This window comes from Lissotriton vulgaris, chromosome 7 (assembly GCF_964263255.1).
Source record: "Lissotriton vulgaris chromosome 7, aLisVul1.2, whole genome shotgun sequence".
NCBI classification, from domain to species: Eukaryota; Metazoa; Chordata; class Amphibia; order Caudata; family Salamandridae; genus Lissotriton; species Lissotriton vulgaris.
Genome location: NC_141695.1, coordinates 1,304,156,792 through 1,304,174,338, shown reverse-complemented (window position 1 = coordinate 1,304,174,338; position 17,547 = coordinate 1,304,156,792).

Sequence of the window (17,547 nt, the reverse complement as noted above, 5' to 3'; positions counted from 1 at the left end):
CCAAATTACACAAATAATATAGAACACACAATACAAAGAGACAATTTCATAAAAATGACAATTTCATAAAATAAACACTACCTCATTAGCTTTCATACATCGTTGATCAACATTAACATTCCAATCTCACATTCTAACACATACCACACATACACATGTCAATATTTACAAATGAATATCACAAAAAAGCAATTAGTTTACACCAGTCCACCAGGAAAATTAAAATGCTCCTCAATTTTCAATCTCTCCAACAAAATCTTAACCAAAGATGAAAAAAGTGTCCTAGAAAAGGGTCTTTCCTTCATCGCATCACAGTTCACTGATTTCGTAAAACTTAAAACAGAAACCATTGAGTTCTGTAGGAAGGTCAGGCTCAAAACTTTTTTTGCGGAAAATCCTTTAGAACTGACTTCAGAAAATACTGGATTAAAAAATAAATCATCATTCTGCCCTCCAAATAACTAAATTCCGAAGGAAGTGATAACCTTTGAAAGGACAATTCTATCAGCAATAGCAGAGATGGAAAAAAGTAAAAATATTGACTAAGTTCAACACAACTAAATCTGAGTCTCTGGCTCTGATGGATTTAAAGAATGATACGTCGGTGATTATCAAACAAGCCGACAAAGGTGGTTCAATCGTCATCTGGGATAAGTCACTTTACGTATCAGTCAAACGCCAGCTAGATGATAAAAAATGTTACTGAAAAATCAATCATGACCCGACTTTGGAACTAAAAAATCTACTTCATTCTATTGTAGATGAAGGAAATGAAAAAGGCTTCCTTGGCAATAAAGAGATAGAATATCTTAAAATAAAGCATTCCCGCATTCCACTCTTCTACGTACTCCCCAAAGTACATAAAAGCGAGACTCAACCTCCTGGGAGACCAATAGTCTCTGAGTGCGAATCACAAATGGAACCGGCATCAAAATTTGTCGATTTTGTCCTTCCTGAAAGACAAAACGGATTTCATTAATAAACTTACAGAGATCAAATTTGAAGAAAATGTTCATTTTTTAGTGTCTATGGATGTGGTGTCCCTTTACACCCAAACACCTCAAGATGAAGGACTACATGTTTTGGAATATTTCTTGGAGACACGTGAGCAACCTCACAAAGTCCCAACAGAGTTCATTCTCAAATTGGCCAGCTTTGCTCTAAAGAAAAATTATTTCAATTTTGAAGGTGATTTTTATTACCAAACAAGCAGCGTCGTTATGGGATGCCCGTTCGCCCCAGAATTAGCTGTTCTGTTTTAGGCCTCCTACGAAGAAACTTTCATCTACAACAACAATCCATTCCTTAAAAACATCGAATACTGGAGTAGATATATCGATGACGTTATTTTCGTCTGGACTGGACACGAAGAACAACTTAAAGAATTCCACCAATGGCTTAATAACCGTACCCAAGAGATACAATTCAGCTTAATATATTCAAAACACAAAATGAATTTTCTGGATGTGGAAGTCTACCCAGCAGATGGAGGGCTAGTTACTACTTTGTACAAAAAACAAACAGACCGGAACAAGTCACTTCATTTCTCAAGCAATCACCCGAGAAGCATGAAAGATAATGTACCCTATGGGCAATATCTTCGAATCCATCACAATTGCCATTTTAAAGATGAGTATCTGAGTAATGTCACCAAACTGACTGATAACCTCTTGGAACAAGGCTATCCAAAGAAACTACTCAAAAGGTCAATGAAACGGGCGTGATGGACACCACGCAAAAGTTTACTCGAAAGAAGGACGAAAAGAGAAACCGAAAGGATTGTATTCGTTTCAACGTATTGTCCCAACTCTAATTTGCTCAAAAAGGTGGTTGCCAGCAATTGGCATCTAGTAAAAAATGTACACGCATCACTTAATGCCAAACCGTTGTTTGCCTTAAAAAAAAAACGGAGCATCGCAAATCAACCAGTCAGAGCGGCTATGCCACCTAAAGAAGAAATCTCAGTCAGATCCTTGGTTGGCCTACCCCCCATAGTGGGACATAAGAAGTGTGGCACTTGCCTATGTTGTTCAACTACGAAAGAAGGGTCTATTTTCCAACATAAAAACGTCTTTTGGAAACATAACTCTTTCACCAATTGTCGATCACAGTATGTTGTGTATGGCATCAAGTGCCCGTGCGATCTTCTATATATTGGCAAGACCAACCAGGAAGTCCGAACACGAATTACACAGCACAAATCAAAAATAAAGATGAAGGTACTAACTGCCCCACTGGTGAACCATTGGCGCACTATGGATCATAAAGAAGGTGATTTAAAATGGACAGTGATTTCGAAGGTAGAAAGAGATCAAAGAGGCGGTGATTTGGATAGGAAATTATCCAGAAGAGAAGCAATGCTCATCCTTAAATTCAATACTGCGGTTGAAGGCCTGAATGAAATGTCACAATTATATAAGCCTAACTAACCCAACACCATGCCAGAGTTGGAGTATCTGCCAGACAACTCGACCCATTTATGATGCATGCACGACTCTTTCATCAACATTTTGCACATCGTTTGCCCAGTGGCTTTTACAACCTGTTCTCTTTTTTCCCTCCCTAATAATACAGATCTAAAACCACACTGGGTTATATTTCCTCCTAATATGATACATGATACCACCTCTAAGGATCCTTTAGAACCGCATCCCCCACGATGCACTTCGAACGATGCAACCGCCATGTAGTTTCTCAACTTTCGAACTTAACAATACTCGAGGACTAGACCGTATTCATACGACGATGCACCTAAGGGTTCTTTTCCATGAAGATGAATGTTGACATCTGAGCAACTACTCACACCACTGCATTAATTTTATGTACAATTCCAGCCAGTTCCGCGAGATAGTTCCATCAAGTGAGGCATTTATTAGTAAACTGCGCACTCCCACAATCCTTCGGGAGACGGGATATTGTTTTGCAACAAACAATGGCGTCCCGCAGTTCTCCAAACAGCGGGTGTAGGACAGATACCGCGTTACAGAAAGCGATTCCGATGAGGTAAGAGCCACGGCGTAATACGCGCTTCCCTTGTAAACTGTTATTTCCATCAAGAAGCCAAACGGACAATATCTCACCCTCGTATTTATTCATTGACAGGTCCTTGATTCAATTTCCGGCACCTCCCAAGCTTCGTACAAAGAACCAATTACCAAGTAAGCTTACACAACATTTTTCCAGACTAGACACCCTTGTTTCTCAGACAAGACACCCTCACCCAGCCCTTTTTTTCCACAGATTTCCGACCTAAATAAAGACAACTCAGAAGCCATGTAAGTAGGATCGGATTTGAACCATGTAATGTTGATATATGTGCCTCGGATTCCATGGCTGGAATAGGTCGAGTGACTTTGTATATTCATTTCATTTCTTCCAGTTGTCCACGTCCGCTTTTTCAATTAATAGGGCACACTCCAATCCCAAGGTAAGAGGCAGAATAAGGAAGGGTTTGCTAGTTCAAATATGCATCCCTTCGCTTTCATTTACAGAGATCTCATTTCCCTTCCCTACAGCTATGAGGTCCTGATGAAAACCCCCCACCAGTTAGGGGTTCGAAACGCGTAGACCGCCCTTCTACACCATAAGATTACCCTGTATTAAGACAATCATTGATGTGTTTAAAAATCACTAAACTAACCAAAAAGTATCTTTGGTTTAAACTAATTGCTTTTTTGTGATATTCAATTGTAAATATTGACATGTGTATGTGTGGTATGTGTGAGAATATGAGATTGGAATGTTAATGTTGATCAACGATGTATGAAAGCTAATGAGGTAGTGTGTATTTTATGAAATTGTAATTTTTATGAAATTGTCTCTTTGTATTGTTTGTTCTATATTATTTGTGTAATTTGGTGAATCATAACCAACAAAAAATTGCAAAAAAATATATGAAAAATAAAAGTAATTATTTCTGACTGATCTCAATGTCTATAACTCACACCAAGTTTAATTCTTTCTGTGCAAAAATCGAAGGTCTGTTAATTAGGAGCTACAGTACTGGCATTTGTTTAGTTGTTCTTGTATTTCAATCATGCCTCTTAGCGGTAAAGGCTTATGGGGTCGATAATTGGGGCAGACGCGTATTGATGGGTGTTATAAAGAAAGCGCAGTCTAAAAGAACCGTAAATGCAAATGTTAATCGCCGGAAAACAGTGATAAATTGATGCACTGTTATGCGTTGGCAAGGAACCTGACTGCCGTGTTCCAAGCAAACATCGAAACAGCAATAGCTCGTGCGGTAATGGGGCAAACGCATATTAATCAATCAGCAATTGGCGTGCTGGCAGACCGTTCGCATTAATAAACCGAAAACTCTCTTTGTGCAGGTATTCCATTATTTACCTTTTTTAATCTTCAAGACGCTGTTCTCTCGGTTCTCTCCAGGTTGTTAGTCGGTAGCTTTGTGATGCTGGAAGTGGCAAACCCGTGATACTTGGCTTCGAACATGGCTTAATGGTTTCTGGGAAATGTAGTTTTAAAAGAGATCCAAAAAATGTGCTCACAGATTGTGCTTGTGTTTAGTCCCCATTGGAGTTGGCCATATTATAGTGCTGGAAGAATTTGCAGATATGTAACAATTTAGGAAGAAGCAATCTTCCTGGAATGGAAATTGCAAAATGAGGAATGGATGAAGATGATCTATTGCGATAGTTGCATTTCATAGACATCTCCTTATTGCTTCTTTTTAGGCGGAGAACGGTCTCGCTAAGGTTCCTATCTAAGCGGTTATGGTGTGATAATATGGCGTGTGCATTTAAAGATGGTAAATTTCAGACAGCTCGTTCAGCCCATCTGTAGCGGTATTACATTTGATTATGAGCATAGCTTCTCTTTTTGACAGTTTGTCATCCAGGTCACCTCCTCTCACGTCTTGTTCGACCTTCGAGATTATTGTCCAGCGCAATTTTTGTTCTGTGTGTGTGTTGGCATGCCATTGGTTTACAAGGGGAGCTGTTTTAACATTTTTTATGATCCTGGATTTATGTTGGGATATGTGGTGGCATATCTCTTGGCTTGTTTTTCCAATGTACATTTTTTGACACGGACAGATAATTGCATAAATGACATATTTAGACTTGCAATTAGTGAAACACTCGTGTTTCTAAAAGGTTCCTTTGTGGCTGAACAGTTCACCTTCTATTGTTGTGTCGCAACACATACAAGTACCACATTTATGGTGGCCTTTGATAGGGGGCAAATTGACAAAGTCCCGTATTGGCGGTGTTCGTTCTCTTGGTAAGACAGCCCGTACAATCTGGTTTGCTAGACTCTTGTCCTTTTTGAAGGCGAACAGAGGGATTTCTTGCAGTTTTGCATCCAACTTTTGGACTAAGTGCCAGATGTTTTTAATCTGTTTCTTGAGCCAATTAGATGTTCCACAGAACGTTGAAACACAGACTATCCGGTCCATTTTGTTCTAGTAATGCCTCTCGAGGGGTCAACCATGCCGTTTTAATCGCTCATTTGAGCAGTTTTTCGGGTATCCTCTGGCAAGTAAATTGTCCTTTATTTTGCTTGCGTGGAAAAAGAATTCATCTTTATAGGAACAATTTTGCCTGATCCTTAAGAATTGACCCACTGGTAAATTATCTTTTAGGCTGCGTGGATGGTTGCTGGTGTAATGAAAGGATTTATTCCTGTCTGTCTTCTTCTTGTACAAGGTGGTTTTTAAACCTCCTTCAGAAGGATATATTTCAACATCTAGAAATGGTAATTTATTTCTGGAAAAATTTAGACTGAATTTGATGTCTTCTGTTTGATGGTTCAACCATTCAGGGAATCTGCGTAGTTCCTCTTCAGAGTCTGTCCAGGTCAGGAAAATGTCGTCAATATATTGATTGAATGGGTTGTTTTGATAAACAAATTTCTCCTCATATTTTGACATGTACAACACCGCTAGCTCCGGGGCGAAGAGACACCTCATCGCCACACCTTTAACTTGGTAATAGAAGTCTTCTTTAAATGTGAAAAAGTTTTTTTTAAGTGCCATTTTTGCTAGTTCCAAAATGAAATCTGTGGGCACTTTCATTGGTCTTGCTCTTTCCTCCAAATAGAAGTCCAACACTGCCAGACCCTCGTCTTGGGGGATCTGGGTATAGAGGGATGTCACGTCCATACTTACTAGTAGATCTTTTTTTCATCAAATTCCATCATTTCGAGTTTGTTGATGAAATCCATTGTATCTTTAATAAAAGATTTCACTTGACTCATGCATGGTTTAAGAAAGAAGTCAACGAATTTTGAGATGGGTTCAAACAAGGACTCGCACCCTGAGACGATTGGTCGTCCGGGCGGTTGGGGTTCATCCTTGTGCACCTTAGGTAGCACGTAGAAGATCGGCGTCTTGGGGTGTTTGTTCTGCAGGTAATCATATTCTTTCTTCCGAAGAAATCCATTTTCAAAGCCAGTTTGAAGAATCTTAAAGAGTTCGCCTTGCAGTTCCCATGTGGGGTCTCTTGCGATTTTCTTATAGCATTGTTCATCTGAGAGCTGGCATTTGACCTCAGTGGTATATTCAGATACTCCCCAAATCACTAGTGCCCCGCCTTTGTCGGCTTGTTTTATAACAATGGAATGGTCATTTTTGAGATTTATTAGGGCTTCTTTTTGAGGTTTTGACAAGTTATATTTGATAAAGCCTGTCTTTTCTTCTCTTTTGCTGCGATTGCCGATAATATTATTCTTTCAAAAATCATGACATCCTTTGGTATTTTACTCGATGGAGGGCAAAACCTGGAAGGTCTCTTTAAAACTGTTGTTTCAATGCTATCAGGTAGCCCTTGCCCTGAGAAGAAGGTGGTTAGTCTGATCTTTCTGCAGAACTCAATGAATTCTGTTTTCACTTGGACATAATTCGTGAGTCTTGTAGGGACAAAAGAAAGTCCCTTTTCCAATGCATGCATTTCTGTGGTTGTTAAGATTTTATCTGATAAATTATAGATTGAAGTTTCTGTTAATTTCTGTATGTGCGTGTTCGTGTGGACATCTCCCATGGTGGGTCGTTGAACCTTGTTTTCCCTCGTGTTTTTTGTTGGCCTCTCCCTAAAAAAGGCTGTTGTTGTGCTTGAGGTTTTCGTTGGAAGTTATGATGGAAATTGCCTCTTCTAATAAATCCAGTTCTGTTGTTCACATTGTCTGTTTCACTCCCACTTGACGATGAGGATGTGTCTGAAAAGGTGATAAAATTATTTCTAGACCTTCCTTGATAGTCTGATAAGTAACGTCTTGAGTCAGTTCTTGTGTAGAAATCCTTCTGTAAATATGGGTAGGCCTTTTCAAGGGAGAAATTCTTTTTATATTTTTCAAATTTAGTTGCCTTTTGATTTATTGTGTAATCCTTGAAGTCTAGGATGTCTTTTTCGACTTTGTCCAATAAAGCTTTTGAATCTGTGATGAGTTGGTTTGATTTTATGTCTGATTACAATTTTTCGATTTCTATAGGTTGTTCTTTTGAAAGGCGTTGCGCTGATACAACAGTAAGGACCATTAGGTCCCGGCTGCATTTAGTCTCGATGAAACTATATCCTTTCTTATATATAAGGTCCTCAGTAAAGATTACTGGTACATTTCGTATTATTAGTCCGTTTGGGATAGTTCCTGCTCAAAGATGTTGTATCAGGAAATGACCATGGAGGTCTGTTCTGATCTGTTTCTTTTATAACCTAATTAACTTTTCTGATTCGTTATTGATATTGGCTGTGGAGCTCAATGCTCCTGAGCTGAAGAGTGGAGGGTTGCTGATTAATTTTTTTATATGATCTTCACTGTAAGCGAAATTTTCGTTTCCTGACTTCAAAAAAATAATAATATAAGTAGAAGAAAAGAAAAAAAGAAAAGTAAAAAAAACCTAAAGAGAATCAATCAAACTGTACTTACCCAGACCCTCACTGAGGAATCTATATCACATTCATTCAAAAAAGAAAAACCCGTGGTCTGCCTGCCCGGGCACCCCCACTGGTGGGTGCACTTCAATTACCAACTGATCAGACGAACTTTCTCGTCCTTTTTAACCTCGCGATGCAGCTCCCGCTAGAAAATGAGTGAACAAACAAAAGGTATGGCTAATCTGCAGTAAGGCCAAGCCGTCAATACCAAAGAACAACAACAAATTGCCACTACTGCAATTTAATCTCAAAATGACTGGACCACGAAGAACAGAATAAAACTACTTCTTCGAACCACCTTTTCGGTTTGAATTAATCAATTTATTTAAAACATTGAATACAGTCATAGTATTTTCACCACCTTTTTAAATTCATCATCCTAACTAACAATGAAATAAGAGAAAAGGAGAGAAACCTATCCAAAAGTTTATATTTCTAACAAAGTTTGCGATGTCAAACACTCTTACACAATGTCTTGCGCTCTTACAAACTCACTCATTCATACCAACATTTTCACACAAGTAAAGAAAGAAGTAGAGAAACATAAAAACAAAAACAAAAACAAAAACCAACTGACTAAAAAAATCTTGAATCACTTCATCAATACAATATACAAAGTGTCAATCAGTTGTCCCATTTGGAACAACCTTTAGCAAAGCATTTACAAATTTCTACAATAGGCCATCTATACATATCGTGACATTACCATATGTTTTTTAAATTTTTTTCGATTGGCCTAACAAAAAGAGATGGTCGACGCGTTTCGAGTTCCTTGGTGAAGGAACTCTCTTCAGGACCTCAAATAGTTCTGTAAAACATAAGAGAGACCTTGTCTTACTTTGTTGTCTAGAGACAATTGAATACCAACTCACACTCTGGAGCTAGAGCAGTGACCCTCTTACCTCAATTCTCATGCAGTCTGCGTTATCCTGGGTACTGGCACACAATCTCTATAAAAATTATAAAAGATGAAATTGGAAACCATAAGAACCTATCTCAGTGTTGTCATGTTTGATAGATGTCAGAGAAATAAACATTATCCTTACTTTTGCTTGAAGTGTAGGTGGAGATGCCTCCCGAGGGGGGCTTTTTATTGGTTTGGTTCACCAGAGCTCAGTCCGTTCTCTGTCTGCAGTATAAAAAATGTGGGGTATAAATATTCAGTGCCTGTTGGCATTGTAATGATGGGCTAAACAAATCTCTGATAGATTAGGCTGGCATACCTTTATGATGTCCTTCGTTTCGGGACTTCTGTATGTATATCTTAATTTGAGTCTGTAATAACAGAAACAGCAAAAAGTCATTGTATTACTACATGTATGTATGTATTTATGTATGTGTGTTCTTATATAGCGCTCGACTTACCCTTGGGCCTCTCGGCGCTTGCATTGGGAACCCGTTCTGGCTTTTCCCTGTGAGATAACCCATACTGGGCATCCCCAAGGCGAAAGCCAGGCATCCCGCCGCGGGGGGGCCGTTGTGGAGATTAAGCAAGCTTGTTGCCCAGAGCTGCATAGTGTGAACTCGTGCTTAGAGTGGGCACCGAAGCGAGAATTATCGAGTCCGTGGACAATTGGGCTCCGGACCCTGCCGCGTCGGGAATCGAACCCTGGTCCCGGGTATGACCTCTGCTTCAGGGTATGCCTCCTCTAACCAGTGAGCCACACTTCTCCACGTAGCGTAACAAAGCTGACATATAGTCAGCTTTGTTATGCAAGCACAATCTGGAAGAACCGTGGATGAAGTAATTGGTTGCCGGTGAACTAAGATGGAATGATCTACTGTTGAACTATGGTCAGAAGCTAGTATGCCGTATTTCAATCATGCCTCTTAGCGGTGAAGGCTTATGGGGGTGATAATTGGGGCAGACGCGTATTGATCGGTGTTATAAAGAAAGCACAGTCTAAAAGAACCGGAAATGCAAATGTTAATCGCCGGAAAACAGTGATAAATTGATGCGCTGTTATGCGGTGGCAAGGAACCTGACTGCCGTGTTGCAAGCAAACATCGAACCGGCAATAGCTCGTGCGGTAATGGCGCAAACGCATATTAATCATTCGGCATTTGGCGTGCTGGCAGACTGTTTGCATTAATAAACCGAAAACTCTCTTTGTGCAGGTATTCCATTATTTACCTTTTTTAATCTTCAGGACGCTGTTCTTTCGGTTCTCTCCAGGTTGTTAGTCGGTAGCTTTGTGATGCCGGAAGTGGCAAAAGATGCTTGCGTGGAAAAAGATTTCATCTTCCTATAAAGATGAATTCTTTTTCCATGCAAGCAAACTAAAGGACAATTTACTTGCCAGAGGATACCCGAAAAAACTGCTCAAACGAGGGATTAAAAGGGCATGGTTGACCCCTCGAGAGGCATTACTAGAAAAAAAAAAAAAGAAAACATGGACCGGATAGTCTGTGTTTCAACGTTCTGTGGAACATCTAATTGGCTCAAGAAACAGATTAAAAACAACTGGCACTTAGTCCAAAAGTTGGATGCAAAACTGCAAGAAATCCCACTGTTCGCCTTCAAAAAGGACAAGAGTCTAGCAAACCAGATTGTACGGGCTGTCTTACCAAGAGAACGAACACCGTCAATACGGGACTTTGTCAATTTGCCCCCTATCAAAGGCCACCATAAATGTGGTACTTGTATGTGTTGCGACACAACAATAGAAGGTGAACTGTTCAGCCACAAAGGAATCTTTTGGAAACACAAGTGTTTCACTAATTGCAAGTCTAAAAATGTAATTTATGCAATTATCTGTCCGTGTCCAAAGATTTACATCGGTCAAACAAGCCAAGAGATACGCCACTGCATATCCCAACATAAATCCAGGATCGGAAAAAACGTTAAAACAGCTCCCCTTGTAAACCATTGGCATGCCAACACACACACAGAACAACAATTGCGCTGGGCAATAATCTCGAAGGTCGAACAAGACGTGAGAGGAGGTGACCTGGATGACAAACTGTCAAAAAGAGAAGCTATGCTCATAATCAAATTTAATACTGCTACAGATGGGCTGAACGAGCTGTCCGAAATTTACCATCTTTAATCGCACACCCCATATTATCACACCATAACCGCTTAGATAGGAACCTTAGCTAGACCGGTCTCTGCCTAAAAAGAAGCAACAAGGAGATGCCTATGAAATGCAACTATCGCAATAGATCATCTTCATCCGTTCCTCATTTTGCAATTTCCATTCCAGGAAGAGAGCTTCTTCCTAAATTGTTACATATCTGCAAAGGAAAATATCCTTTACAACGCAACTGTTACATCGCAGTGCTATTACAACGCAGGTTTTACAACAAAAACCATTACAACGCATTGCGCTGCGGGGCGCTCTAGGATAGGGAATAGATTTAATTTACTATCCAACCCCTTCCCTAGTGTCCACGGGGACTGGAGTTGGAATAGTAAATTAAACTATTCACTATCCAGCACCCCAAAGCGCTATGCGTTGTAATGGTATGAGTAGTAAAACCTGCATTGTAACAGCATGCGATGTAAAAGCATGCGTTGTAATGTCATACATCCATCTGCAAATTCTTCCAGCACTATAACATGGCCAACTCCAATGGGGACTAAACACAAGCACAACCTGTGAGCACATTTTTTGGATCTCTTTTAAAACTACATTTCCCAGAAACCCTTAAGCCATGATTGAAGCCAAGTATCGCAAGTTTTCCACTTCCGGCATCACAAAGCTGCCGACTAACAACCTGGAGAGAACCAAGAGAATAGCGTCTTGAATATTAAAAAAGGTAAATAATGGAATACCTGCACAAAGAGAGTTTTCGGTTTATTAATGCGAATGGTCTGTCAGCACGCCAATTGCCGAATGATTAATATGCGTTTGCCCCATTACCGCACGAGCTATTGCCGGTTCGATGTTTGCTTGGAACACGGCAGTCAGGTTCCTTGCCACCGCATAGCAGCGCATCAATTTATCACTGTTTTCCGGCGATTAACATTTGCATTTACGGTTCTTTCAGACTGCGCTTTCTTTATAACACTGATCAATACGCGTATGCCCCAATTATCGACTCCATAAGCCTTTACCTCTAAAAGGCATGATTAAAATACGGCATACTAGCCTCTGACCATAGTTCAACAGTAGATCATTCCATCTTAGTTCACCAGCAACTAATTACTTCATCCACGGTTCTTCCAGATTGTGCTTGCGTAACAAAGCCGACTCCCCCCACGCTCCCTGGCCCCAAGAGCTGGCAGATTATCCCTGTGGTATCGTAGGCTAACTTTGAACATAGCGCATTATAGCGCCAAACCTCGCATTACGATCTCTATTTACTTTGAAGCGCAACTTTGGCCTAATTGAATCTGCTGTCGCCTTTAACATTGTGCATTGTGTGCTGCTTTAAACGTTGTTTTGTTGAAGCTACCGCCGCCTTTAGCATATTACTTCGTGCTGCTTTGTATGCTTGTGGTGATTTGCATCCTCCTCAGCCCCAGTTTCACTTTCCCAGGAGCCATTTTCTCGTGTTTGTTTTGCCTTCCTTTGGCCCGCCTACCCTCCCCGCTACCGCCTCCCAGCTGACCCGCCCACCTACGAACACCAAGCGCTACCCCTCCTCCCTGCAGCTGTGACCGTCTGGACCTCGGTGAAAGCGGTTGCTCCCACCACGCTCCCTGGCCCCAAGAGCTGGCAGATTATCCCTGTGGTATCGTAGGCTAACTTTGAACATAGCGCATTATAGCGCCAAACCTCGCATTACGATCTCTATTTACTTTGAAGCGCAACTTTGGCTTAATTGAATCTGCTGCCGCCTTTAACATTGTGCATTGTGTGCTGCTTTAAACGTTGTTTTGTTGAAGCTACCGCCGCCTTTAGCATATTACTTCGTGCTGCTTTGTATGCTTGTGGTGATTTGCATCCTCCTCAGCCCCAGTTTCACTTTCCCAGGAGCCATTTTCTCGTGTTTATTTTGCCTTCTTTTGGCCCGCCTACCCTCCCCGCTACCGCCTCCCAGCTGACCCGCCCACCCACGAACACCAAGCGCTACCCCTCCTCCCTGCAGCTGTGACCGTCTGGACCTCGGTGAAAGCGGTTGCTCCCACCACGCTCCCTGTCCCCAAGAGCTGGCAGATTATCCCTGTGGTATTGTAGGCTAACTTTGAACATAGCGCATTATAGCGCCAAACATCGCATTACGATCTCTATTTACTTTGAAGCGCAACTTTGTCCTAATTGAATCTGCTGCCGCCTTTAACATTGTGCATTGTGTGCTGCTTTAAACGTTGTTTTGTTGAAGCTACCGCCGCCTTTAGCATATTACTTCGTGCTGCTTTGTATGCTTGTGGTGATTTGCATCCTCCTCAGCCCCAGTTTCACTTTCCCAGGAGCCATTTTCTCGTGTTTGTTTTGCCTTCCTTTGGCCCTCCCCGCTACCGCCTCCCAGCTGACCCGCCCACGCTCCACCCCCCTCCACTCTCCATTTATGTCAGATGTTCCAACGCGCAGCGTCCACGCGCTACGGCCGCGCCGAAGGTGCGCCAAAGGTAAGCCCGTCTACGCCCATCCGCGCCTGGACCGCGCCCAGCGCCAACCCCCTGGTCCTCGTAATGCCCACCCCCCCGCATTACATACGATGCCACCACCCTCCTAGCCCTTAACCCCGGCCGTCCCCCCAACTGCGTCCAAGCCGCTCCTGGACACACCCATGGACCCTTCTCTTGCAACTCCTGCAAGTTCGACTGCACCAAGAACAACTCCTCATCTACGAACACACAACAGATATCCGACCCCAACCACCTACAATGCATCTTGCTCAGCACCCGCTCGGTCCACAGGCACGCCATCGACCTCTGGAATCTACTAGACACCATCTCCCCGGACGTCGCCTTCCTAACAGAAACATGGATGAACGCCACATCAGCCCCAGACATCAACATTGCCATCCCGGAAAGTTATAAGATCATTCGCAAGGACCGTACCGGCCAAACAGGAGGAGGCATGGCTATCGTCCATAAGAAATCCATCCGCATCTCAACCAGCTCAAACGTCAAGCTCGCCAACACTGAACACCTTCACTTCCAGATCCACATCGACCCCAAGACCACACTCAGAGGCACCCTCCTCTACAGGCCACCAGGACCCCGCGCACAATTTAGTGAAGACATCACAGACTTCATCACTCCACACGCGCTCCCCTCCGAGGATTACATCCTTTTGGGAGACCTCAACTTTCACCTTGAAAAGAACAACGGCCGCAACACCACCACCCTTTTGGACAACCTCGCCAACCTCGGACTTAAACAACTTGTCACTACCCCCACCCACATCGCAGGTCACACACTCAACCCTATCTTCACCTCCAGCAAACATATCTCCTCCAGCCACACCACAGCTCTCCTCTGGACTGACCACAGCTGCGTTCACTTTACCTACAACAAGTCCACATCCAACAACCACCCCCAACCCACTCTGCGAAGAAACTGGAACAAAATCACCATTGACCAAATCTCCTCATCGCTTCTTCAAAACCCCCCGCCCACTCCTCAAACCCCGACCAAGCAGCCACTAACCTCACCCAATGGTTATCCAACAGCACCGACATCCTTGCACCACTGAAAAAACGACAAATCAAACTAGGCAGCAAGAAGGCCTCCTGGTTCAACGATGATCTTAAGAAATACAAGAAACTCTGTCGCTCCCTTGAGAAGGCCTGGAAAAAAGACCCAAACACCAGCAGCAAGGACGCCTTCAAAAACGCCACTCGCATACACCACCAACTGATCCGGAATGCCAAGAAAGCCGCTTTCAAGGACCGACTAGATAGCAACGCCCACAACAGCAAGGAATTATTCAACATCGTCAAGGAATTTACCAACCCCTCAGCCAACTCCAACGACATCACCCCCTCTCAAGCCCTCTGCGACTCCCTAGCCTCATTCTTCCACAACAAAATTGCAGACATCCACAACAGCTTCGGTAACCGACCCGAAGACCAACCCACCCAACCCTCTGCAGGACCCCCTCCCCCCTTGAACATCCTCAATGACTGGAACCCAATCTCCACTGAGGACACCATCCGTCTGATGAACTCTACCCACTCAGGATCCCCCACAGACCCATGCCCTCACCACATCTTTAACAAAGCAGACTCCATTATAGCACCGCACCTCCGAGACGTCATCAACTGCTCCCTCAACTCCGCAACCTTCCCGGAAAGCTGGAAACATGCCGAACTCAGCGCCCTCCTGAAGAAACCCACAGCTGACCCCACCGAACTCAAAAACTACCGCCCTATCTCACTCCTTCCATTCCCGGCCAAAGTCATCGAGAAAGCGGTCAACAACCAGCTCGCCGCCTTCCTCGAAACCAACAAATACCTCGACTCCTCACAGTCCGGCTTCCGAGCCAAACACAGCACTGAAACCGCCCTCATCGCAGCAACAGACAACATTCGAACTCTACTGGACAATGGAGACACAGTCGCCCTCATCCTCCTCGACCTCTCCGCAGCCTTCGACACAGTCTGTCACAGCACCCTTTTACAGCGCCTCAGAAACGTCGGAATCCAAGGAAAAGCACTGGAATGGATCACCTCGTTCCTCACCGGAAGAACCCAGAGAGTCCGACTTCCACCATTCAAGTCAGAGGCCACTGAAGTCATCTGCGGCGTACCACAAGCATCTTCACTCAGCCCCACCCTCTTCAACGTATACATGAGCCCCCTCGCGGTCATCGTACGCCAACACAACCTCAACATCATCTCCTACGCCGATGACACTCAACTGATCCTATCACTCACCAGAGACCCTAACACTGCCAAAACCAACCTGCACGAAGGAATGAAAGAAGTAGCCGAATGGATGAAGCACAGCCGTCTGAAACTGAACTCAGACAAAACAGAAGTCCTCATCCTAGGCACCTCCCCCTCCGCCTGGGATGACTCTTGGTGGCCAGAGGCCCTTGGAAAAGAACCCATACCGACGGACCACGCACGGAACCTGGGCGTCATCCTGGATTCCTCACTCTCGATGAACAGACAAGTCAACGCTGTTTCTTCCTCTTGCTTCAACATTCTTCGCATGCTCAAAAAAACATTTCGCTGGATCCCCACCGAAACTAGAAAAACGGTCACCCACGCACTGGTCACGAGCCGCCTGGACTACGGAAACACCCTCTACGCCGGTACCACTGCAAAACTCCAGAAAAAACTCCAACGCATCCAGAACGCTTCAGCCAGGCTCATATTAGACATCCCGCGTAAAGAACACATCTCTGGTCACCTGAAAAACCTCCACTGGCTCCCCGTCAATAAGAGAATTACTTTCCGCCTCCTAACCCACGCACACAAAGCACTCTACGAAATCGGACCCGAATGCCTCAACACACGACTGTCCTTCTACACCCCCTCCCGCCAGCTACGATCCTCCAACCAAGCCCTTGCCACTGTACCTTGCATCAACAAAACCACCATGGGAGGTAGATCCTTCTCCTACCTGGCAGCTAAAACCTGGAACTCACTTCCCACTCACCTTCGCCTTACTCAGAACCACCTAGCATTCAGAAAGCAACTTAAAACGTGGATATTCGACAAGTAATTCCCCACCCTTCTTCAAGCGCCTTGAGACCCTCTGGGTATGTAGCGCGCTATATAAATCTATTGACTTGACTTGACTTGACAATGCCTTTTTGCTGTTTCTGTTATTACAGACTCAAACTAAGATATACATAAAGAAGTCCCCAGACGAAGGACATCATAAAGGTATGCCAGCCTAATCTATCAGAGATTTGTTTAGCCCTTCATTACAATGCGAACAGGCACTGAATATTTATACCCCCGCATTTTTCATACTGCAACAGAGAACGGACTGAGCTCTCGTGAACCAAACCAATAAAAAGCCATCCTCGGGTAGGCATCTCCACCTACACTTCAAGCAAAAGTAAGGATAATGTTTATTTCTCTGACATCTATCAAACATGACGACACTGAGATAGGTTCTTATGGTTTCCAATTTCATCTTTTATAATTTTTACAGAGAATGTGTGCCAGTACCCAGGATAACGCAGACTGCATGAGAATTGAGGTAAGAGGGTCACTGCTCTAGCTCCAGAGTGTGAGTGGCCATTCAATTGTCTCTAGACAACAAAGTAAGACAAGGTCTCTCTTATGTTTTACAGAACTATTTGAGGTCCTGAAGAGAGTTGCTTCACCAAAGAACTCGAAACGCGTCGACCATCTCTCTTTGTTAGGCCAATCGAAAAATGTCTTAAAAACATATGTTAATGTCACGATATGTATAGATGGCCTATTGTAGAAATGTGTAAATGCTTTGCTAAAGGTGGACCAAATGGGACAACTGATTGACACTTTGTATATTGTATTGATGAAGTAATTCAAGATTTTTTTAGTCAGTTGGTTTTTTGTTTCTCTAATTCTTTCTTTACTTGTGTGAAAGTGTTGGTATGAATAAGCAAGTTTGAGTGAGATTGTAAGATCGCAAGACATGGTGTAAGAGTGTTTGACATCGCAAACTTTTTTATAAATATAAACTTTTGGATAGGTTTCTCTACCTTTCCCTTATTTCATTGTTAGTTAGTATGATGAATTTAAAAAGGGCGTGAAAATAATATGACTTTATTCAATGTTTGAAATAAATTGATTAATTCAAACCGAAAAGGTGGTTCGA